This window comes from Lynx canadensis, chromosome A1, assembly GCF_007474595.2.
Source record: "Lynx canadensis isolate LIC74 chromosome A1, mLynCan4.pri.v2, whole genome shotgun sequence".
In the NCBI taxonomy this organism is placed as follows: Eukaryota; Metazoa; Chordata; class Mammalia; order Carnivora; family Felidae; genus Lynx; species Lynx canadensis.
The window spans coordinates 133,230,899-133,255,563 of NC_044303.2; the positions used below are offsets into that span (position 1 = coordinate 133,230,899).

Here is a 24,665-nt window from a genome sequence, read left to right on the forward strand (position 1 = left end):
CGCCTTCGAGCTTGCCCGGCCCCTCGGCTCCGGCCCCGGGCGGCCGCGGCGGCGACGGCGGCGGCGCGGGCGAAGGGCGCGGCAGGCTCTATCGAGACAATAACCCCGCCGCCCGGCTCTGGGGGCGGCGGCGAGGAGGAGCTGGCGGCCTAGCGCGGCCGAGGCTCGCCCAGCGCCCCGGCGGCATCTTGGCCCCTGCCGGCCGGGTTCCGCCGCCGTCGGGTGTGCGGGGCGCGCCGGACGCCCGGAGCCCGAGGCTTTCGGCTGAGGCCCCGTGCCCTCCCCCTCCCCGGCGCGCGCGGAGCTGGTTTTCCGGGTTCCCCTGGACCGAGCTGGATTCTGCTTCTGCGCCAAGGCAGGAAGTGAGTTTCGCACGGTAATTCCGGGCGGTGTCACGAGTGAAAAGTTTTTTTTCGGCGGAGATCCTAGTTGGGGCTGGGAAACTCCTGCATAACTCGAGACCAGGAAACCGGCGCGTTTCCCAACCCCCTCCAAAGCCACCTACTCGTCCTACTGCGGGAGGCCACTCCACATCCGCTCTCACCGGAGAGAGAAATTCGGCTGGATCCAAAGTGACTAATGAAGGGAAGGAAATCATGTCAGGCGAAGCCTTGAAAAAGCTGCCGTGAGACACTGCCCGACCGAAAGGTAATTTTCACGAAAAGCGTGTAAGAGTTAAAAAGCTCTTGGGCCGGGAAAGAGAGGATACTTTAGTGTTTCTCACTTCTTCCCAAGTTGCCCTAGATTAATCTTTTGTAGTGTCGGACTGGATAGTCTTTCAGGTGCTAAAGAGTAGAACTGATTTTTCCTCCTTTCTACCATCTGGACTCTGGTTACTTTAGAAGAGATCGTAAGAATGTGGTGAGACGAAAAGTTTTGAGCAATCGGAAGAAAGAGTGCCTTTGTTCAGCACTAGGTCCAGAAGTTTTAGTTTCCTAGAACATACGCAATGTATAGTTTTTATTTATTAAGTTGCTGAACCTGGCAACTTGTGTTTTGGAAAAAAGTTAGGTCTCTGCAGCGACGGATTTACTGTTGATGAGATGGCTGCCACATTTGTTTATCCTGTTACCGATTATCTGACTTTTGCGTTAATTATATATATAGTTGTTTTAGTTTCAGCCCTTAGAGATGTATTTGGTTGGATTTTATAAACAAATGAACTTTGCTATTCTTTGTGTTTTTTTAGGTGGATAATGTATTTCTTCAGTAACTGGTTCCTTTCAGACACTTACAGTCATATAATACTTGTTTGGTTAATTAATCGAAAGCAAGCGTCTGCTTAATTTTTCTTATAACTGACCTAAGTAGGAGTAGGGGAGAGTAGTTAAGTATTACGGATAGAGTTGTAGTTAAAGAACAAAGTAGTTTGATCTGTTAGGGTTTCTCTGCAGTTAAGACCAGAATGTATAGAAAGGGAAGTAAAATGCTTAAAACGATTTTCATGGGAGTCATATTGATTGTAATAAACATCTGTCCTTTTTGAATAGTACAGTGTTTACATTTTGGTATTGGCCCAAATGTTTTGGCCGGTTCTGCTTAATAAGTGATAGGTACCTACTCTGGGGGCAGGAATTAGTGAAGCATGGGAGACATTCCGCCAGTTAGTTACAAACACTTCTAAACCAATCGGTAGTCTTTATAGATAAAACGGAGTTTCTTCGCAACAAACACAATTGGCTTCTTTATTGGTGTTTTGTTAGGCTTATATTTTTTTTTTCTCAGTACTTTTGTGGTAAAGGAGGTGTAATACTGTGCTTTTGAATAAATATTGAATACGTCTGGCATCCTGTTGGTAATTATATTTCAGCTATAAATTAATATCTAGTTTGCTCATGCTACCCCATGAAAAATAGTTGGCATTCTTTAGTTCAGAGAAAAGATAGCTTTGGAGAGCAGGATCAAATAATTTCACAACTTGTTATTATGTTAAGTACATTTCAAAATGGGAGTCTTTTGACTATCTGTTAATATATATTGTGATTTTGTTCCCCCAGAGTGTAGTCTCTGGAGATCCTTTATAAAAATTTATTGTTTGTTTTATTTATTTGTATTGGTAAGATTGTGAACCATCAGGTCATTCCTGTTAGGTCCAAGTAGCTTTATCAAGGAATTTAAAGTGTATAACTGATCTGCTTTATAATTTTGGAACGTAATGTTAGGCAAGGAGAGAGGTTATTCTTGGGCATCTGAAAGAGCAGAAGAAAATAGATGGCATTGAACTTCATTTTCCTTATATGGCTTATACTTGGCCTCAGAGCAACAGAGCCTTAATAGAGCAAGTCTTTTATAGAGAATTATCACTTTGTGAAGATGTTTCTCTGCATTAGTAAATTTTACAAGTGAAAAGTATAGTAGCACTTGAAAATGACTGCTTAAAACCCTGTTTTTAGATCAAGTTATTGATTTTTTTTTTGAGGGACCAGAAGTAAGTTTAGATACAGACAGCACACTTTAAAAATGTGAAATGTTCACCTTTATAGAACCTTTGATTCCTTTTGTCCCATAAAGGCAAAATTTACTTTGTGGTTTACTGAGAATTTTGTTAGTTTAGTCCCGAATTAACTTAATGAATTTTAAGCTTTATGCTATTGTCAAAGTGTACATATTTTCAAATCCTTGTTTAAAATGTGATCATGGTGTGAAAAGAGGTTAAAGAAAGATGATAATCAGTTAAAATATTTTCAGGTGACCTTTCATTTTGAGTATTCTTCTTCGCATTCTATGGGTTTTCTTAGATTAAATTGGCAAATCTAGAGTACTTCCAAAGGTTTTGTTTACATTGCCCAAGTTACATATTTCATGGCACTCTTTATAGAAGGTACTTAGGAGTTTTCAATAGTGATAAACTTAATCCTTCAACTAATTAATTCACATAGTATGAAGTCCATCTGCTATTTGAGGTGAAACTATTGCACGCTTGTATGAAAAGCTTACAGTGGTTCAAATATGGAAACCAAATTTTTATTGCGTGCTATTTCTTAATGAAGTGATAACTAGTTAGAGAAATTATACATATATCATTAATAAATGTCTAAATTTACTACTTTTAAATTTTTTTTTTTCAACGTTTATTTATTTTTGGGACAGAGAGAGACAGAGCATGAACGGGGGAGGGGCAGAGAGAGAGGGAGACACAGAATCGGAAACAGGCTCCAGGCTCTGAGCCATCAGCCCAGAGCCCGATGCGGGGCTCGAACTCACGGACCGCGAGATCGTGACCTGGCTGAAGTCGGACGCTTAACCGACTGCGCCACCCAGGCGCCCCATAAATTTACTACTTTTAATTCAATAGTGATATTGAACTCTTTGTAGTAAATGATAACTTAAAGAAACAATAATTTCAGAAAATTAGGTGCATATTTCAGTACTTATTTTAAATGTTTATAGGTAACAATTTAGAGTCTAAGCTGTTTGGGTTTAGAATAGATTATGGCAGTGTTTACAAAGTATTTGGCTTTATGCAGAATTTTAGTGATGTTGGATAGCAAAGTAATTTTCTTTTTTTGAGTGCTATATAGCCAGATTCTTTTTAAACATGCTTTGTTGCTTGGATTTTTCATTTTGACTCTTTCCATTGCCCATCTCTTTCCCTGTTAGGTGCTTTTCTTCTAAAGAGGTCTTTCTCTTTTCCTTTCCTGACAACATTAATTGTACTTGTGCTTTGCTGTTCAAAATAGATGATTCAGTTTTTGCATGTACAGTTTGCTCTTGCCATAGAAATATGTACATGAATTAGGCTCTATAATACATACTTTTGAATTTTGTAAGGAAATAAGCTCAGCATTTCTGATCCCCTGACTCCACATTTTTTGTTTCTTTCTTGGTGCCTTTCATCACTAACTCTTGACCCCATGCTACACTCATTTTTCAGATTTACCTTTAGCTTTCTGCTCAGTATTATGTTTCCTAATTGTAAAAAACCTATTATTAGGCTTTCTTTTCTAATTTCTTTAGCTTCCTATTTTTCTGGTTCAGTTCATTGACTTCCCCTATTTTTTCCATGTTCAGCTGTTGTTTTTTGGTATGTTGTCCTTCTCCTGTTTTCTAAACTAGGAGTCCATGCTCATCACCTAAGAAAACTGTTCACAATATAGTAGAAAAAAATTTATTCGGGGGCACCTGGGTAGATCTAGTTGCTTAAGCATCCTCTTGGTTTCTGCTCAGGTAATGATCTCAGGTTTAGTGAGTTCAGTTTCTGCCTCGGGCTCTGTGCTGACTGCACAGAGCCTGCTTGGGATCCTCTCTCCTTCTCTCTGCCCCTCCCCTGCTTGTGTGCTCTTTCTTTCTCTCAAAATAAATTTAAAAACTTAAAAAAAAAAAAAGAAGAGAAAAAATTTATATGCCCCATTTAATTATAAGTATCTCTTTTGCATTCCTATTCAGTTTACATGCCAGTGTTTTAACCTGATGCTCATTAATATATTTTGTTTTTATTTATGTTTACTGAACTCTTTTTTTGTTTGTTTTTTGAATACCCCTGGAATTACCTGTTCATATAACATCAGGTTAATGACTGTATTAAGACTCTGTACAAACCCCTGTACCTTCTTGTTTGATTATGCTTTTGACCTCTTAAAACATACAAGCTTATATCTCTGTGTTTTTCTTCTCCGTTTTGTTCCTTTCCTTTCTGTCCTACCTCTCAAGTTAGATGTCTTTTCTGTCCTAAAATTTTGAAATTGCCTTCCTTTGTTTTTATGAAATAAGCACAGTGGAAATCTATCATCATTTAATTCTTGTCACTTCAAATTTTGTTCCAGGTACCATTGGTTGAAGCTTTATAAAGCTTGCAGGCTTTATAAATTATAGTACGTAAGACAATAGATTATCTAAAAATTAAGATAGTAAACAATACTATCTGGAGATTATTCATGATTTTACGTATATAGAATGTAGTATGAAAAAGTAGAAAATAAAAAGACAAGTAATCAAAATAGGTGTGGTAATATTTGGGGACATCAATTCTAGGGACATCTTTATTCAGAGCCCATTTTTGGTACATAGTGAATGGTTTGCTGGCTTTTTGCTGTACTAGAAGGAGTGAGAAAGGCAGCCTGTGAAATATGACCTTTGGTGTTATCCAGAGGAGTATGAAAACGGAGAGAAGACTCAATAACTTAGGAAATAGGGTAGTCTCAGACAACTTGCTTTGGGACAGTGTGCCTTATACATTGCATTTGTCCTTTGGCAAATTCACTCTATTATAGCATAGTATAATTACAAATAATAGTAGTAGACCTAAGGCAACTGTTCCAAACTTTTTGTTCTTAGGATCCATTTATACTCTTACCAATTACTGAGAACTTCACTGAGCTTTGGTTTTTGTGGGTTATATTTATTTTATTTTCCATATTAGAAAATTTTAAATATCAGTTTGTTTAAAAACCATAAACCATTACTTGTTATGATGACATCAATTTAATAAAATAAAACAAAACAAAACCAACTATTTTCCAAAACAAATCTTAAGCAAAAAGAGTGACACTGTTATATATTTTTGTAAGTCTCTTAATGTCTGGTTAAGTAGAAAACAGCTTGATTCTCGTATCTACTTGTATATTCAATCTTGTAATATGTTGTTTTGGTTGAGGTATATGAAGAAAATCCAGCATTATACAGTTATGTGGTTGGAAAAGGAAGGAGTATTTTCATAGCCTTTTTAGATATGGTGGATATTCATTGATACCACACCAAAATTTCTTAAAGGATAGCTGCAGTGCCCATTCTGACAGTGTATCACTGAATTTTCCATATCTTGTTATCTGAAAATCCTTTGGTTTATCTTGCACTTTGAGTGAATCTTTTACCTGTTTATGATTTTGTGACGTTGTTTGAGAAATACTGGTTCATTGAGTTATATGTGTTCCAAATGTTGATGCATTTTACTAGGTAGTAACAAACAAAAGAAAAAAATTGTTAATATCCCCACTAATTCCATCAAAAGAGTCTAGTATTGTGAAGCTGTCAAGTTCAGGGTGACAGATAAACATTTTCCACATTTCTAAATTTTCACTTGGAAGTTTGAATATTAATCATTGGTAACAGATACTGTTAGTGTGTTTCCCTTGAAGTTGCAGGCTTAGTTGGTTTATTTTTGAGAAAATGTCTGCCAGATTCCTAAGTCTACAAGCATAGTTTTGTCATTTGTTCTTTTAGGTCAAAATGCTGTTTCATGAGAAAAAGGCTAATTTAGCTCATAATTTGAAGTAATTACATAAGTGATTTTCCTCAACATTGCCATTCCTTCACATAAAATGTGACAAAGACATCTATTAAATAGTTGAGATTTAATAAAATTATTATTTAAAAAAATTTTTTCTTAACATTTATTTATTTTTGAGAGACAGAGAGAGACAGAGCATGAGCAGGCGAGGGGCAGAGAGAGAGGGAGACACAGAATCCGAAGCAGGCTCCAGGCTCCGAGCTGTCAGCACAGAGCCTGACACGGGTCTCAAACCCACAAACTGCGAGTCCATGACCTGAGCCGAAGTCAAACGCTCAACTGACTGAGCCACCAAGGCCCCCCAATAAAATCATTATTTTTAGTGTTTATTTTTTGAGAGAGAGGGAGACAGAGTGTGAGCGGGGAAGAGGCAGAGAGAGAAAAGGGGCAAAGAATCTGAAGTAGGCTTCAGGCTCTGAACTGTAAGCACAGAGCCCAATGCTGGGCTCCAACTCTTGAACTGTGAGATCATGATCTGAGCTGAAGTCGGGCACTTAACCTGTTGAGTCACCCAGGGTCCCCAAAATTGTTTTTCTTAAAGTTTATTTACTTATTTTGAGAGAGAGAGAGGAGAGGGCCAGAGAGAGAGGGAGAGAGAGAGAATCCTAAGCAGGCTCCACACTGTCAGTACAGAGCTCAAGGTGAGGCTGCAACTCGTGTACAGTAAAATCATGACCTGAGTGGATATAAAGAGTCTGTCGCTTAACTGACTGAGCCACTCAGGTGCTCTGTAAAATTATTTTTTACTGCTTTATTAAAGATATTAATTGAAAGTGGCACTTAAAAAGAATCTGGAAATTGACTATAGAGAACAAACTGAGAATACTGGAGGGGAGGCGTGGGTTAAACAGGTGGTGGGTATTAAGGACGGCACTTGGGATGAGCACTGGGTGTTATAAGTAATGAATCACTAAATTCTACACCTAAAACTAATATTTAAAAAAAATTTTTTTTTAATGTTTATTTATTTTTGAGAGAGAGAGAGAGAGAGAGAGAGAGACAGAGCACGAGCAGGGGAGGAGCAGAGAGAGAGGGAGACAGAACCCGAAACAGGCTCCAGGCTCTGAGCTGTCAGCACAGAGCCTGACGTGGGGCTTGAACTCGCAAACCGTGAGATCATGACCTGAGCCGAAGCCGGACGCTCAACCAACTGAGCCACCCAGGTGCCCCCTTAAAACTAATATTTTGCTGTATGTTAACTAGCTGGACTTTAAATAAAAACTTGGAAAAAAAAAAAGAACTCTGGGAGTATGAAGTATTGCTTGTATAGCTTGATGCCAGTGCCTTTTCACTAAGGTGCTAGCAGTTTTACCCACCATATTTTTGCACCATTGCTGTTGATATAATGGGAAAGGGCAAATGATGTTTCAGTATTATTATGAAAGTCGTTTTGATCTTGAAGACGCTTTGAAAGTGTCTTAGGACTTCCAAGGTCCGTGGAGCACACTTTGCACTTTGAAAACTTTAGGTGAATGTTGGGATTTATGGAGCTTTCATAACTTCTTTTGATTGTGTGTGTGTGTGTGTGTGTGTGTGTGTGTGTCTGTGTGCTGGTATTACATTCTGAAAGAATCCTGAGGCTTGATATTTTAGCTCATCAATTTGGTCTTCAGTTCTTTTCAATTACTTTATGTAGTGGGGAGAATAGAGATTCTGGGAACTCTTGCTTTTTCATAGGAGTTGATTTTTTCTTTGTAGTTTTGTTTTTGGTTTACTTGTAACCTGTTGAATCTCTGAGATAAAACTTTGTACGTGGTCTCTTTTTTCCCCCCTCTATTAACAGTATAGGAGATTTGATCTTATTGTGCTTGGTATATCCATCCTGCTTCTCGTTTTTCCTCAAGTGTCAGAGTTTTCATTGTGGTTAAAGGTTTCTATTATGGTCCAGATTGCATGGTATTGGTCATTTCATGGTATTCTCCCAGCCCATGTAAATCCCTGTTATTCTGGCTTTGGTATATTTATTTAGGTAATGGCTTTCTCCTTTAGGCTATGTGGGTAGCTTGTCCTCTTACACGTGTTTCCTGTCCCTCAGGGGGATAATATTCCACTGTTTTCACAATTATCCTGCCCAAGTGTCAGATCTCCCACAGTACAGAGAGCTTGCTGGAGGCCTTAACCATGCAGCTGTTCTTCTATGGTTTTATTACCTGGCTCACTGCCCAGGACACACTTCTCCTGATCCTTCTTGGTAAGGAAACTTACTCTTTTTGGAGATCCCTCTTTACGCTTCTTTTGTGTATGTGGTTCCTCATATGTGTTGTGTTCTGTTGTAATCTCCCCACCCCCATTCATTTTGGATTCTCTACAAATTCCATTCTATGTTATTATCTGTAGATATACCCCTCCCTGATACTGCTATAGATTTTTTGTAATTTTTCTTTCATATTTAAAAGTTTGGAATAATGACAAATATACAGAAAAGTTGGAAACATAATACAAAGAACTTCTGTGTTCCTGAACTGTATGACAGTAAGTTGCCTACCCAGTAGTCTATTACCCCCAAATACTTTAATGTTTATTTTTTTTTACAAATAGGGACATTATGCTATGTAACAACATTATAACTATCAAAATTAGGAAGTTAACAAAGAATGCATTACTAACAGCTAAATCTCACCAGTGTCCCTCTGTCTTTTAAAGCAAACAGATCCACTTTAGAATCTTGGATTACATTTAGTTGTCACGTCTTTTAATTTCTTTTAATCCAAACAGTTTCTGTGTTTACTTTCAAGGATTTGGCACTTTTGAAGATTATAGATCTAGTTATTTTGTAGAGTCTGTGATGTCTTTATGATTAGATCTTTGATCAGATTTTCATTAGATCCTTGATTAAATTTATATTTTTATGATCAGATCTTTGGCAGGATTATCATGGAAGTGATGCTGTATTCTTCTCATTGCCTTTTATCAGGTAGTAGGCAATTTCAGTTTTCCTGTTATTGATGATAGTCATTGATTATGTGATTACAGTTGTAATTACCAGATACCTCCTATGTCAAGGTATCCTTTCCTCATTTGTAATTAATAAATATTTGGGGGGTAGATACTTTGGAACTATGTAAACATTTTGTTTGTTATTTTTAACTTATTTATATCTACATGGATCATGGTTAGCTATTCCATTCTCTGGGTTATAATCCATTATCATTTATTTTGATACTCAAATTGTTCTTGATTTGTCTAGTGAGAACCCCTTCCAGCTGGTTTATTTTACTTTTTTCCTTCTTGTTAAACTTGCCTTCTTGAGTACTTCTTTGTATTTAGCATAATATGGTGTTCCAGAGTTACTGTTCAACTAGTGTCAGTTATTTTTAGGGGAAAATGGTACTTAGAAGCCAAGGTCTTAGCAGTTGTTGTCTTCATTGCTCTTGGGGTGTTGCTGCCCTCAGGCCTTCTTCGTATATAAAGCTAGGGGATATTGTTTTCTTTTTTAAAGCTTATTTATTTATTTTGAGAGAGAGAGAGAGAGAGAGAGGAGAGAGAAAGAATTCCAAGCGGGCTCTGCACTGTCAATGTGGAGCCTGATGCAGGCCTCGAACCCATGAACCGTGATATCATGACCTGAGTTGAAACCAAGAGTCAGATGCCCAGCCAACTGAGCCACGCAGGCGCTCCAGCTAAGGGATATTTTTATATGTACACACATATACATTCACATTTAGCATATATTTCTTTTTTTTTTTTTTTAAGTTTTATTTATTCATTTTGATAGAGAGGGTGCGAGCGAGGAAGGAGCAGAGAGAGGGAGAGGGAGAGAATCCCAAGCAGGCTCCGAACTCAGTACTGAGCCTGATATGGGGCTCAAATTGATAAACGGTGAGATCATGACCTGAGGTGAAATCAAGATTTGCCTGCTTAACTGACTGAGCCACCCAGGTACTCCATGAGTATATTTCAATAAATGTAAAATGATTTCTTAATAATACATCCAATTCTAATTCAACGCAACAGTGTTCATTTCTTATGTTTTCCCTTTCCATAGTTGAATTTATCTTTGACACTGAGAACTAGTTTTGTTTCTATACTTTTTTTGATGAGGGAGATGAAGTAAACATTTATTCACACAGACATTTCAGATAGAAGCTGTGTGGTCAAATTAATTTTCAAAGTATTTCTAAAGGGATAAAATTCTAAAGTGTAATATTTGTTACAATACATTTAGATGAAATATTTCATTCCTTAGTAATCCCAGGTTACTATGTGAAAAGTGGCTGGAAAGAGTCAGTCCTTTTAGTGTTTACCCTGGTATGTCCTTGTGGAGGTAATGTTGGAGCTCAATTTTAGTAGAGTGCAGTGATTTTGATGTAATTGTGTTTTTCCACATTGAGGATATATTGTTTGCATGATTCCAAAGTTTGATGCATGGATCTATCTTCTTGTTAATGATGTCCTTGGAATTTCAAACCTTAGACTAAATCTAGAGTCTGGAGGGATAGGTAGGGATCAGATTGTTTTGTTTGTATTAGGACCAATGCAAGAAACCTGTAATTTCCTTGCCAAGGCTATCACTTAGCCTAGAGTAAGTTGGTTTGACTTCCCCATCCCTGGAGATTTTGAAGTGATTTAAGAAGTATACTAGGGTATCTTTTTGTGACTGCAATTAAGATTTACTCTTAGTCTTCTAGGAAAAGATAAGGATCCTGGCAGCAGCACATAAATTCTTTGGATGTCCTGTTAATCTCTGGGGACTTCAAAGATTTTGTTAATTATCCTGGGAGTAACTGCAGAATAACAGAGGCTGTGTATAGTAGACGCACTTTGATTTGTCAGAGATACTTGATATCAACATAGTGTCTTGTCTGCTCTTTTGAAAACCATCCCCAAGCCAGAAACCCTGGGAATTTTCTTCTTGACGTTAGTTACTGAAATCAGTACTACTTCTATCAGTTCTTTCCTTTAAGTATCTGTAGAGTGAGATATTTTAAGGTAGGCTAGGAAGGCTGGTAAGGTACAAAGCAGTGAGAGGCTTTTGGTAGGCAAAGGGCTAAAAATTATGGTAAATTTTTTTCTGATAATAAAAATTCAAATACAGAACCATATAGCAAACCATAATCCCATCTCTTAGAGATACTCATACCAGTGTGTTATATGTTCTTCTGAACACTTCTGTATGTATTCTACTGAGGCAGTGAGCATATATATATATATATATATATATATATATATATGTATTTTTAAATATAAATGGGAGAATGTATTTCATTTATGTGGAGATATAGTAGGCATATATATGTGTTAATTAGCATTAGGATTATTTCTGTGTTGTTATACATGATAGTACTGTACAGAGTATGTGTTCTCTGCGCATAAATGTTTGTACTTTTTAAAAAAAATTTTTTGGTAATGTTTATTTATTTTTGAGACAGAGAGAGCTAGAGCATGAATGGAGGAGGGTCAGAGAGAGAGGGAGACACAGAATCAGAAGCAGGCTCCAGGCTCTGAGCTGTCAGCCAAGAGCCCGACGCGGGGCTCGAACTCACAGACCGCGAGATCGTGACCTGGCTGAAGTCGGACGCTTAACCGACTGAGCCACCCAGGCGCCCCTAAATGTTTGTACTTTTATATGATTTTTTTTTCTGTTGGATAAATACCCAAATTGCATTTGCTATGTGTGTACTTCAAATTGATTGATAGAAGCAAATTCCTTCTGAAGATTTTGTATCAATTTATATTTCCACCAATAGTATGTAAGAGTACCTTTCTATTTTTTTTATATTAAGTATAATTTATTGTCAGATTCGTTTCCATACAACACCCAGTACTCATCCCAACAGGTACCCTCCTCAGTGCCCATCACCCACTTTCCCCTCTCTCCCACCCCCCATCAACCCTCAGTTTGTTCTCTGTATTTAAGTCTCTTATGGTTTGCCTCCCTCTCTGTAACTCCCCCCCCCCCATGTTTCTCTGTTAAGTTTCTCAGGATCCACATATGAGTGAAAACATATGGTAACTGTCTTTCTCTGCCTGACTTGTTTCACTTAGCATAATACCCTCCAGTTCCATTCACGTTGCTGCAAATGGCATGATTTCATTCTTTCTCATTGCCAAATAGTATTCCATTGTATATATAAACCACAATTTCTTTATCCATTCATCAGTTGATGGACATTTAGGCTCTTTCCATAATTTGCCTATTGTTGAGACTGCTGCTATAAACATTGGGGTACAAGTGCCCCTAGGCATCAGTACTCCTGTATCCCTTGGGTAAATTCCTAGCAGTGCTCTTGCTGGGTCATAGGATAGATCTATATTTAATTTTTTGAGGAACCTCCACACTTCTCCAGAGCAGCTGCACCAGTTTGCATTTCCACCAACAGTGCAAGAGGGTTCCCGTTTCTCCACATCCTCTCCAGCATCTATAGTCTCCTGATTTGTTCATTTTAGCCTAAGAATACCTTTCTAAGTCCATTCTTGAACAAATTGGATATTAGCTATCTTAAAATACTTGTGCAAATCTGAAACCAGTAATAAGAACACAGGCTTTGGAGTCAGATTGCCTAGTTTTAAATGTACTACTTACTAATTGTGATGTTGGCAAGTTCAGTATAAGAATTCTTTTAGGAATATTACATTTTTGTGTGCCTTTTCTGTTTCACGTGGATTTAGTTGGTTTGTTGCTTATATGCTTTAGTTATGGTGTTTGCCATATAGAAGTTTAAATTTCAGTGTAATCAAATTAGTCAATATTTATTTTGGGGTTTAATGATATTTTTGGAAAGGATGTGTGCCAAGATTATAAATATAATAACCTAAGTTTTGGCTTAAGGAGTGAAATAATCTTTTGGATTTATTCTTAACCATGTTTTTATCTAGTTATATCACCATTTGTTGGGTAAATCATCTTTTTAACTAAAGTTCTATCTTTATCAATAGTAAATTTCCACATATACTTATGTCAAGATTTTCTTTTTGTTATCTTTTTTGTTATAACTGCTGTCTTGATTTTTTTTCTTCATTTTAGTCTGTTGATATCTGAAGGTGTTGTTTTATCACTGTACTTTAAAATGAATTTTCCAGGTGCACTTGAGGTTTTTACTAATTTCTAAATACTTGTTGGTGTGTTGATTGAAAGTACTTTAAATTCATAGATTAATTTAGGAAGTACAGTAACTTGTTTTGCGAGCATAATTCGTTCTGGAAACATGGCTGTAATCCAGAGCACTTGTATGTCAAAGCAAATGTCAAAAATCATTGGCTCAGTTGTGATCAAGTGACATTACTCATATTACAAGACATCACTCATTTATCAAGTTAAAATTTGATTTTACCTTGCTCGTCTTTGGTACGCCTTGCGGAACACTCACAGAGCAAGTTACTCACAGTCCGACGTTTTCCTGGAATTGATACCTCAAAAATAGCATATCTCTTTATAGCAACGTGTAAATTTTCCATTTATTTAATAGTTTATGCTCTTCACTGGCGATTATGATTTTCTTTCTTGTTCCATCCATGTTTTTTTTATTAGTAATATGTATTTCTTGTAATTATTAAAGAAGGTGTATTTTTGCTGTGTTTATTTTCACAAACTTAAGGAAGAGTGAGAGCTGTTGCTGTTATGAACGGAGCTGTTTTATCAGTTGTATTCTTATCTAGATATTTAAGTGAAGGAGATTGATTTTTTTTTCATATGTTATTACCTACTGTATTATCCTGAAGACTTTAAAAGAAATTGCTAATAGATTTTTAGTTGATGTCCTTGGATCTTCCAGGTATATAATTATAGGTGTAATGGTAATAGTACTTTTTATTTTTAATGTAATTATAAATATATTAGTTAAATTGTATATTCTCATATTTTTGTTATTTAATGTGTATACTAACAAGTAATTAATAACCATCTATTTAACTACAAAATTCCTTTTTAAAAAAAGTTTTTATTTAAATTCTAGTTAACATACAGTGTAGTATTAGTTTCAGGTGTACAATGGGTGATTCAACACTTCTATACATCACCCTGGGGTCATCACAGAAGTGCACTCCTTAATCCCTGTCACCTCTTTCACCCATCTCCCCACCCACCTTCCTTCTGGTGACTATCAGTTTGTTCTCTGTTAACTACACAATTCTTCCCTCAGTTTCCTTCCATTGTTTGAGACCATCCTCCAACATTAGGGTAACATTTAATCTTCAGTAATGGGATAGGGAATTTTTATTGCTGAACAGGAGCTTGTATTTAATCATACTGTATTTGTTTTCTTAACATTGTTTGGCTGTGGGATTGGGAGGGAGAAAAACATAATCTGCTAAATTGAGTGTGATTGGTTAGAGAAATAAAAATCCTTGGGTTGATTTAAGTAGAAGTTGGTGCCTTCTACTACTATTCGGCCCCTTAATTGCCTCTTGAATGTATTTTCATTAATACTAGAATGAACCTTCTTTTGTGTTTTTTAAGAGGTTTAGAAGTGAATTTTAATTCTTTTCCTTTTTTCTTTTTTCTTTTTTCTTTTTTTTTTTTTTTTAGAGAGGAGAAAGAGCATGAAGAGAAGGATAGAGGTGGGGCAGCAAGAAGAAGGGAGGAAGGGGGGAGGATATCATAAGCAGGCTTCGTGCTCAGCGTGGATCCCACAACCCTGGGATCATGACCTGAGCAGAAATCAAGAGTCAGACACTCAACCAACTGAGCCATCCAGGTGTCCCCAATCTTCTTGTTTCTTAACTGCTTTTTGATTTATCTCTGAAAAGAATAATACCAAACATTTTCCTTGAACTCTTAGTACTTAGTTTGATGCTCAGTAGTAATTATGTATATCATTAAATGATAGTTATTTTGGTCTTTTGATTATAATAGTAAATTCTCTACTTAGAGTAGTTTATACACCCTAAATGTTGTTGTCACTTTACATGTTTCACTGGCCTGCACCTTATCCTTCCTTGTAATATAATTAATAGGTAATTTGGTGTGAATGAAAGATATGTTCCCCAGAATGCTGATATTTTTCTTATATTCAATGGCTTTTGTCACTGAAAGTGACAAATTTAGAAAACAGTGTAGTTTCCATAACTATCCTACTTTTTTTTTTTAATGTTTGTTTATTTTTGAGAGAGGGAGAGAGACAAGATTGTGGGCCGGGGAGGGGCATAGAGAGAGGAAGACACAGAATCCAAAGCAGGCTCCAGGCTCTGAGCTGTCATCACAGAGCCGGATGTGGGGCTTGAACCCAAGACCTGTGAGGTTATGACCTGAGCCAAAGAAATACACTCAACCACTCAACCGAGTGAGCCACCCAGGTGCCCCTACGTTTGTTTTTTGTTTTTTGTTTTTTGTTTTTTTAACTTAACAGAAGAGGAAACTATTGACCCAGATGGGGAAGTGAAATCCTAGAGGTCATTTAGTTTGTTAGTGATATAAATGAGGTTAGAAAAAGAAGTCCAGTTTTCCTGATTATATTGGTTTTTCCTTTACACAGATACTTTCTTAGGTATTTTCTGAAGTATACATTTTCTGTAGAATAGCACTTTGTTTTGTGCCACGTTTGTTTTTTGCCTTTTAATTTTCATTCTTCCCCAGCTTTATTAAATTACTGACATAAAACCTTGTGTAAGTGTATGGTATACAGTGTGTTGATCTAATAAATGTATATTGCAGCATGATTGCCTCCCCTGTTAGCTAACACCTTCATCACATCTAAGTACATAATTACTTTTTCTCTTAGCAACTTTCAATTTTATAACATAGTGTTGTTAACTATAATCAGTCACAATGCTGTGCATTAGATCCCCAGAACTATAGTTTTTTGTTTTTGTTTTTTTTTCTCCTCAGAACTATACTTCTAGGGGTACCTGGGTGGCTTAGTCAGTTAAGTGTCTGACTCTTGATCTCATCTCAGGTCATGATGTCAGGGTCATGAGTTTAAGACCCATGTTGGGTTCTGCACTGGGCATGGAGCCTACTTAAAAAAAAAAAAAAAGAACCATACTTGTAACTGGAAGCTAGAATAGCAATAGTTTCCAAATATTTTTAATAGATATCATAGAAAACCAAGCTATGAATTCACATAAATGATGAAACCTTGAACTAATACACCCTTTTTTCCCCATCTTTGGCAGATGCCAGTTTGTTATAGATGATCATTTTTAAATTTAGAAATAACTGGAATACAACTCAGTTTATAAAAAATAAGTAAACATCTATATTTGAGCCAAGGAGATCCATGGAAAGGTTTATGATAATCCAGTATGTAACTGAAGGAAAGGTGCAAAATAGTAAATAAAAATCACATGCATTTCTACCTCTGTGGGATAATCACTATTAATATTTTGTTGTGTTTATTTCTAGTCTTTTCTTGAGCTTGTGTATTTGTGCATGAGATGATATGCTTTTTGTTTAAAAGAAACAAAAACTGTTCCTAACTTTGTGCTCTTTTTATTACAAGCAATTTTGTTTTATGTTTGATGAAATTTTATATATTTGACATTCCCATCCATTTTTTTCATAGCATGATATTTAACACACAATGAATATATTCTTGGTATCTATTAATTTATATGTAGTTATCATACTGAGAATGGTATTTACTTTAAAAAGACAAGACAAATGCTAGTTTACTTTTTCTCCACTTTTTAAACTACTATTTTCTGCCATGCATCGGATACATAGTATTATTGGGCACTTTCTTCAGAGTAGTGTTTAATTCTTTGAACTATGTATGAAGTAAAGAGGTTTCACTGTACCCATTTACAGAGCACAGTTTCTTCCTGTACTACAGTGTCTCACCTATCAAGTCTACTTCCCATGTCAGAGCAGGGACTTGAGACAGATATTTGGAGGACCATATGGCATCTAAAACAACATTTAAGCACCTAGCTTGTGCTAAGGACTGTCCTAGGCTCAGGGGAGAAGACAAGGAACAAATAAATATATTGTCTTCCATAATTATATTCCTAGTCTGTAAATAGCCCTACCTTTATTTTGATAAATAAAGAAACTGAGGTACGTAGGGATTCTTTGGCCAGGATCCATTGTTCTTTTCAGTGTCTTTACTTAAGCATTTAGTTTGCTATGTAACTTTCTAGCATTTTTTGTTTGATCGGTGATTGTTTTATTTTAAGTAATCTTTTTACCCAATGTGGGGCTCGATCTCAACCCCAAAATCAGAAGACGCACACTTTACTGACTGAGCCAGCCAGACGCCCCAATTGGAGATCTTTTCAGCTAACAAATACGAGGTCAGTCTTTTTAATGGTTTTTCCTTTTTTTTTTTTTTTTAAATTTATTTTTGAGAGAGAAAGAGAGAGACAGACCGTATGATCAGGGGAGGGACAGAGAGAGAGGGAGACACAGAATCTGAAGCAGGTTCCAAGCTCCAAACTGTCAGCACAGAGCCCTATGTGGGGTTCAAACCCACGAACCATGAGATCATGACCCTAGCCGAAATTGGACGCTTAACCAACTGAGCCACTCAGGCACCCCCTTGTGTGTTCAATTTGACTGTTATGTTTAATAGTCCTTCTTAAATATAAGATTTGAAGTAACTTTTAATACGATGTGAATGTTATAATTTTTAGAAAATCATGGAAACCATGGAAAGAAATAAGGAAATTAATAGTTTTAAAGTAATATAGTATGATTAGTCTGATAGACCAGATGTGGCTGTGCTTCCTGGGAGCCAAGGTTCTCATTACCCTAAATAAAGAAATGTATCACAAGTTCTCCAGAGGAGACAAAAGATTTTCCTGGCAATTCTAAATGATTTCTGAAATCTAAATTCCCTTATGTAAGAGCTGTTGAGTAACAAATGGGCAATATTGTTGGTGACAGTAAAGTAGCTCATATTCTATGGCTCTCAGGCTCTTTTTCATAATGATTTATTTTATTTTCTTTTTAATTTTTAAAAGTTTATTTTTGAGAGTGCAAGAGAACCTGCTCATGCGCAAGGAAGAGAAGGGCATAGAGGGGCACAGAAGTTCTGAAGAGGGCTCTGCACTGACAGCAGTGGCCCTGACATGGGGCTCGAACTCATGAACCACGAGATTATGACCTGAGCCAAAGTCAGATGCTCAAATCAACTGAGTTACCCAGTCGCCCCTGATATAGTTCATTAATTTTTTTAAATAATTTTTTTAATAAAGAGAAGGGTATAACATAAAAAGCTCAGTGAAGATGGCTTGTATATAAGGATAGGATGATGTAATTCAAAATAATAATTTTTTTTTCTACTTTAACTTAATTTAAGGGTAAAATAAACATGGATACCCCTCCACTTATCATTGTTCTAATTTGGACTTTTGCTAGCTGGATAGCAGATTATTTCAGGATTTTGTTTTCTAATGAAGGAATAGCGTATCAATTCAATTTCACTTATTGGTGCACTGGAAATCAGTTGAGGAAATGGTATGTTTATTTTCATATTATGAAAGTTGAGAAGTATTTATGTCTGAAAGAAGACTATTCCTTCTCTGCAAAGTGTTCTTGGCCATTATAAAGGAGGCACGTTTAAATCTGCTCCTGGCACGTAATGTAGATGCTTTACTGAGACCACTAAAACACCAAAGAATATGATACAGATGATTTTAGCTTAAGAGGTTTTCAGTTTTTCCATTAGTATAACCATTCACATGTTTGCTATTAAAAAATGCTCTTAGTCCCAGGAAATGTCAGATTTTGAGCTGCATGGTGTGCCAATTTGCTTGACTGAGTTGGCTTTGAAAAGAAAAACTTGGGGCATCTGGGTGGCTCAGTCGGTTAGGCGTCCGACTTCAGCTCAGGTCATGACCTCACATTTTGTGGGTTTGAGCCCCGCTTTGGGCTCTGTGCTGACAGCTGTGTGTCTCCCTCTCTCTCTGCCCCTCCCCCACTTGCACTCTGTCTCTCTCTCAAAAACAAATAAAACATTGAAAAAATGTAAAAAATGAATAAGTAGAAAGAAAAAAAGAGAGAGAGAGAAAGAAAGAAAGAAAAAGAGAAAAACTCTTAGAGGCGCCTGGGTGGCTCAGTTGGTTAAGCGTCTGACTGTGGTTTAGGTCTTGATCTCGTGGTTCATGAATTCAGCGCCCCACCTCAGGCTCTGTGCTGACAGTTCAGGGGCTCCATCTCAGGACCGCAAGATCATGACCTGAGCCAGTTATCAAGAATTGGATGCTTAACCAACTGAGCAACCCAGGTACCCCATAGAGTGAGGTATTATTTAACACTGAATGATTGCATGTTGTAATATGAATGTCACTGACAGAAATTGTAATTTTTCCAGTTTAAGTATAGCCATTCCTTTTTCCATAAGAAGTATCAGGACTAGCTGTCCTTTTTTAAAATAGACTTGATTTTCCAGACGAATTTTAGGTTCACAGCAAAATGGAGCATAAGGGTACAGAGATTTTCCCATATACCCCTTGTCCCCATACATGCATAGTGTCTCCGATTACCAGCATTCGGCACCAGAGTAGTTACATTAATTACAGTTGATGAACCTACAGTGACATACAATTATCACCCAAAGTTGATGGTTTATTTTAGGGTTCATTCTAGGTGTCTTACATTCTGTGAATTTGAACAAATGTATGATGACATGCCCATCATTAGAGTATCAGACTGGACAGTTCCATTGCCCTAAAAATCCTCTCTATTTCTGTCTCATCATCCATCTCCCACCTTCAACCCCTGGAAAGCTCTGATGCATAGTTCTGCTTTTTTCAGTATATCATATAGTTGTACTTTTGTATATATGTATATATAGACTTTTCAGAATGACTTCTTTTACTTTGCAATATGCATTTACAATTCTTCCATGTCTTTTCATGGCTTGATAGCTCATTTCTTCTTAACTCAGAATAATCCGTTTACTGAATGCACCAGTTTATTTATCCATTCACCTATTGAAGCAGGTCTTCGTCGCTTCCAAGTAATGACCGTTAGGAATAATGCTGCTATAGACGTCTGTGTGCAGGTTTTTCTGTGGTCCTGTTTTCACCTCCTTTGGGCAAATACCAAGGAACACAACTGCTGGATCATGTGTAAGAGTATGTTTAGTTTTGTAAAAAAACCTCCAAACTGTCTGCCAAAGTGTCTGTACAGTTTTGCGTTCCCACCAGCACCGAATGAGTTTCACATCCTTGGTAGCTTTTGGTGTTGTCAGCCTTCCGGATTTTGGCCACTCTAATAGTTTGCAGTGGTATGTCATTGTTTTAATTTGTGTTACCCTGATAACTTATGACATGGAGCACCTTTTCTTATGCTTATTGGCCATCTGTATTTCTTCTTTAGTGAGGTAAGTATTAAGATCTTTGACCTATTTTTAAATTGGATTGGTTTTCTTATTGTTGAGTTTTCAGAGTTCTTTGTGTATGTTGGGTAACAGTTCTTTATTAGATGTGTCTTTGCAAATATTTTTTTTGCCAGTCTGTGTCTTATCTTCTCATTCTGTGGACATGGTCTTTTGCAGAGTAGAAGTTTATGATTTTCATGAAGTCTTACTTACCAATTATTTCTTTCATGAATCTTGCTTTTTCTTTTTTTATTTATTTTGAGAGAGAGTGTGAGAGTGAGAGAGCAGGGGGAGGTCAGAGAGAGGGAGAGACAAAGGGTTCACACATCAGTGCAAAGCCTGACACTGAGCTTGAACTCATGAACCGTGAAATCATGACCTGAGCCGAGATCCAGAGTTGGATGTTTAACTGTCTGAGCCACCCAGGTGCCCCTCATGAATCTTGCTTTTGGTATTACATCTAAAAAATCCTTACCATAAACAGAGTCCTTTAAGTTTTGTGCTGCCTTATCTTCTAGGAATTTTATTGTTTGTGTTTTACATTTAGGCCTATGATTCTTTTTTTAAAAATTTTTTTACATTTATTTATTTTTGATAGGCAGAGAGAGAGCACAAGTGGGGGAGGGGCAGAGAGAGAGGGAGACACAGAATCCAAAGCAGGCTCCAGGCTGTCAGCACAGAGCCTGACGCAGGGCTCGAACTCACAAACTGCAAGATTGTGACCAGAGCCGAAGTTGAACACTTCACCAACTGAGCCACCCAGGCGCCCCTAGGCCTATGATTCTTTTTTTTTTTTTTAATGTTTTTATTTATTTTTGAGACACAGATAGACAGAGCATGAGTGGAGGAGGGGTAGAGAGAGGGGGAGTAGAGAATTTGAAGCAGCGTCTAGGCTCCATGCTGTCAGCACAGAGCCTGACACGGGGCTTGTACTCACAAATCATGAGATCACGACCTGAGCCGAAATTGGACACTTAACCAACTGAGCCACCCAGGCACCCCTAGGCCTATGATTCATTTTGAGATAATTTTTGTGACGGATGATACAAGGTCTATGTCTAGATTCATTTTTTTGCTTTTGGTTTCCAGTTGTTCTGGCACCGTTTGTTGGAAAGACTGTGTTTGCTCCATTCACTTGTTTTTAGGGCTGTATTTTTAAAATTGCACAAAGATATTTTATGGATTTGTGTTTGCTTTTTCTCAGAGAAAGAGTCATTATGAATTGATAAGTTATTCTAAAGGTGTCAGCGATGTCATTTTTTCCTATCATCTATTTTGACATAAACAGGATATTTGAATTGAAATTTTAGAATGGTTTCTACCCATAGGACATGCATGATATTTTATTGAAGAAGACTCCCAAGTCCATACGCATATAGGTGTTTTTTCAACAGGAACATTAAAAGTGTAGTTTATTATCATATCAGTCCTTGGCATTTGTGGACCTTCATTGTCCTTTCAATGACTGAATCATTGATGTCATGTAATACTCTTATACTTGGAGTCTTTTTTAAGTAATCTCTCCATCCGGCATGGGGCTTGAACTCATGACTCTGATATCAAGAGTCTCATGCTTTACCTACTGAGCCAGCCGGGTGCCCCTATACTTAAGAGTTGTAAAACTTGCCTCTTACTTGTCGATTGACCTTTGTTTATATTTAAATATGAAATATCTAATTTGGAGGGTCTCAGAGTTCATTGTATGTGAATGAACTGGGCATAAAACACTGGCACTTCTTAACTGCTCTAGCAATAATATTTTTTTGCTTCCTTTTCCACAGAGAATTTTAAAGAAATTTATTATTTGGGGAACCTGGGTGCCTCAGTCAGTTAAGCATCTGGCTATTTTTTTTTAAATTTTTTTTAATGTTTATTTCTGAGAGAGAGAGAGACAGACAGACAGACAGACCTTGAGCAGCAGAGGGGCAGAGAGAGAGGGAGACACAGAATCTGAAGCAGGTTCCAGGCTCCAAGCTATCAGCAGGGATCCTGATGTGAGGCTCGAACCCACAAACTATGAGATCGTGACCTGAGCCTAAGTCACACACTTAACCGACTGAACCACCCAGGTGCCCCTACCATCTGACTCTTGATTTTGCCTGAGGTCATGATCTCACAGTTCATGAGATCAAGCCCATGTCAGGCTCTGTGCTGACAGTGTAGACGGAGCTTGCTTGGGATTCTCTCTTCCTCTTTGTTTCTGCCCCCCTCCCTGCTTGCACACTCTCCCAAAATTAATAAACTTAAAAAAATTGTTACTTAACAGAACTACTTTCAGAAGTAATGTTTGAAAAATCAAGGCTGTTTTCCACACATTATAAATTAGATAAGTCCAGGAGGACATAAGTATATGCGGGAAATTTCTACACAGAGTGTGTACAGTGAGTAAAGACATGGGACTATGGAGCCAGCAGGGCTGAGCTCAAGGACTGTTTATGACCACATTCTTAATACAACCTAATTAAGCAACATCGGTTCCTCATCTGAGAAATGGGGATAAAATTAGAACCTCCTTTACAGGATTATTCTGAGAAATAAATGAGATTACACATATAAGCATTTAACAGAATACCTGGCACTGAATAGCTATCACTAAATGCCCATTTTTCTTGTTATTTTCTATCATCAAGTAATGGGACTTAATCCCTAAACTTTCATTTAAATTCTGACTTGTAAACATAGATATTTCTCATAACCTTAGAAATAACAGTAGTTAGAAATTTTCAGTTCCACTTTGGTTAAATGGAATAGTTTATAAAAGTTGGCAATACAGCAAGATAATGTTGTAAATTGTACATTCTCTACAATAGTGATTACTTGCTAACCTTTGGGATTCCTTCAAAGCCTAAACATCATTCTCCTACAAAATAACAACAAAGGAAATAGTTTTCGGGCATCCAGACATCATCTTAATAAAATGTTTTTTTTTGCTTTCTAGAAAATTCTTAATGGTTGCCCTTTAGTTTTTTTTTTTTTTTTTTAGTGTTTATTTATTTATTTTGAGAGGGAGCGAGAGAGAGCGCGAGCGCTGTGTGTGCGTGAGCGCTGGGGAGGGGCAGAGAGAGAGAGGGAGTTGGAGAATCCCAAGCAGGGTCTGCATTGTCAGAGCAGAGCCTGATGCAACTTTGAACTTAAAAACCGTGAGGTCATGACCTGAGCCAAAATCGAGAGTCAGATACTTAACTGATGGAGCCACCCAGGCACCCTAGTCTTACTTTCTAAATTGAATTTGTCTTGTATCCCCTATTATGTTTCTAAGCCCTTTGTGGTTGGAAAACTACATATTATCCTCACAATACTTTTGTAGTAAGGCATTCAGTAAATAGGGAACTAAATGAGGTGGTTAAAAAAAGAAAAAACTGTTTGAGTAATAGAGTGTAAAATTTTCCTTTTATTCTTTTCTATAGGTATGATGCTATTTTACTTAAAAAAAAAAATAGGTAAATCTTTAGGGGTGCCTGGCTGGCTCAGTAGGAAGAGCATAGGACTTTTGACCTCAGGGTTGTGAGTTCAGTCCCCATGTTGGGTGTAGTGATTACTTAAATAAATAAAAATTTTAAAGTAATAGATGAGCCTTTAGCCCTAAGGCATGTTTGGGATGATTTAACAGAGTTGCAGATCTTACACCCACAATATTAATCTGAATCCTAACAATTTTCAAGTGGTGGTATTTTTAAGTTTTACTGATGTGTTAATAGTTAATAATTAAGCTGTAAAATTTTTCTGTAACAAGTGTTGAGAGTGATCTGGTTTTCTTTCGTTGAAAGGTTTGTGATGTTTATAATCCTACCCAAACTAAGTTAACCCCAAAGCAAACACAGCTTTACAGAAAAATGGGGGTCTAAATTGGCCTCTTGTTTTTGTTTTGCTGATTGTTACTTTTTGCTGTTCTTTGCTTGTGGTTTCTTGCCTTGAACCCAGGAAAAAATATGAGGAAATTCCCCTTAGGAAGTTAGGGCCTTGTCTTCATCATTTGAATTTGCATTTTAATAGAAGTTGGTTTTAGAGGGTCCAGAATGTATAACTAAGGGTGGAATTTCAAGAATTGTGGCATTCATGATCAGGATTCTCAAATAAGGTCATGTTTTTCAACAGGTTTAGTTTAGTTTCTAGGGCAGTGTACACACTGCATAAAAACAAATTTTATTTATAGACCTTTTCGTTTAAAATACCACATAGAGAACCAAAGAAGTAATTAGTATGTTGAAGTGGCAGGTGGAATGAGGAGTCTGTGGTAA

At 37.1% G+C, this 24,665-nt stretch overlaps 1 protein-coding gene across 10 annotated transcripts in view; it reads left to right on the forward strand.

Annotated features, from left to right (window-relative positions):
- The first annotated feature begins 223 nt into the window (after positions 1-223).
- ERBIN (erbb2 interacting protein) overlaps positions 224-24,665 on the forward strand; it is a 128,083-nt gene continuing 103,641 nt past the window's right edge. For 4 of the 10 annotated variants that reach the window (XM_030322151.1, XM_030322198.1, XM_030322210.1 and 1 more), the window contains exon 1: positions 227-648. The gene's annotated coding sequence lies outside the window, so the exon portion shown is untranslated. Of the gene's footprint in view, positions 649-24,665 lie in introns of all 10 variants that reach the window. The other 6 variants (XM_030322167.1, XM_030322193.1, XM_030322173.1 and 3 more) reach the window with 4 other exon arrangements.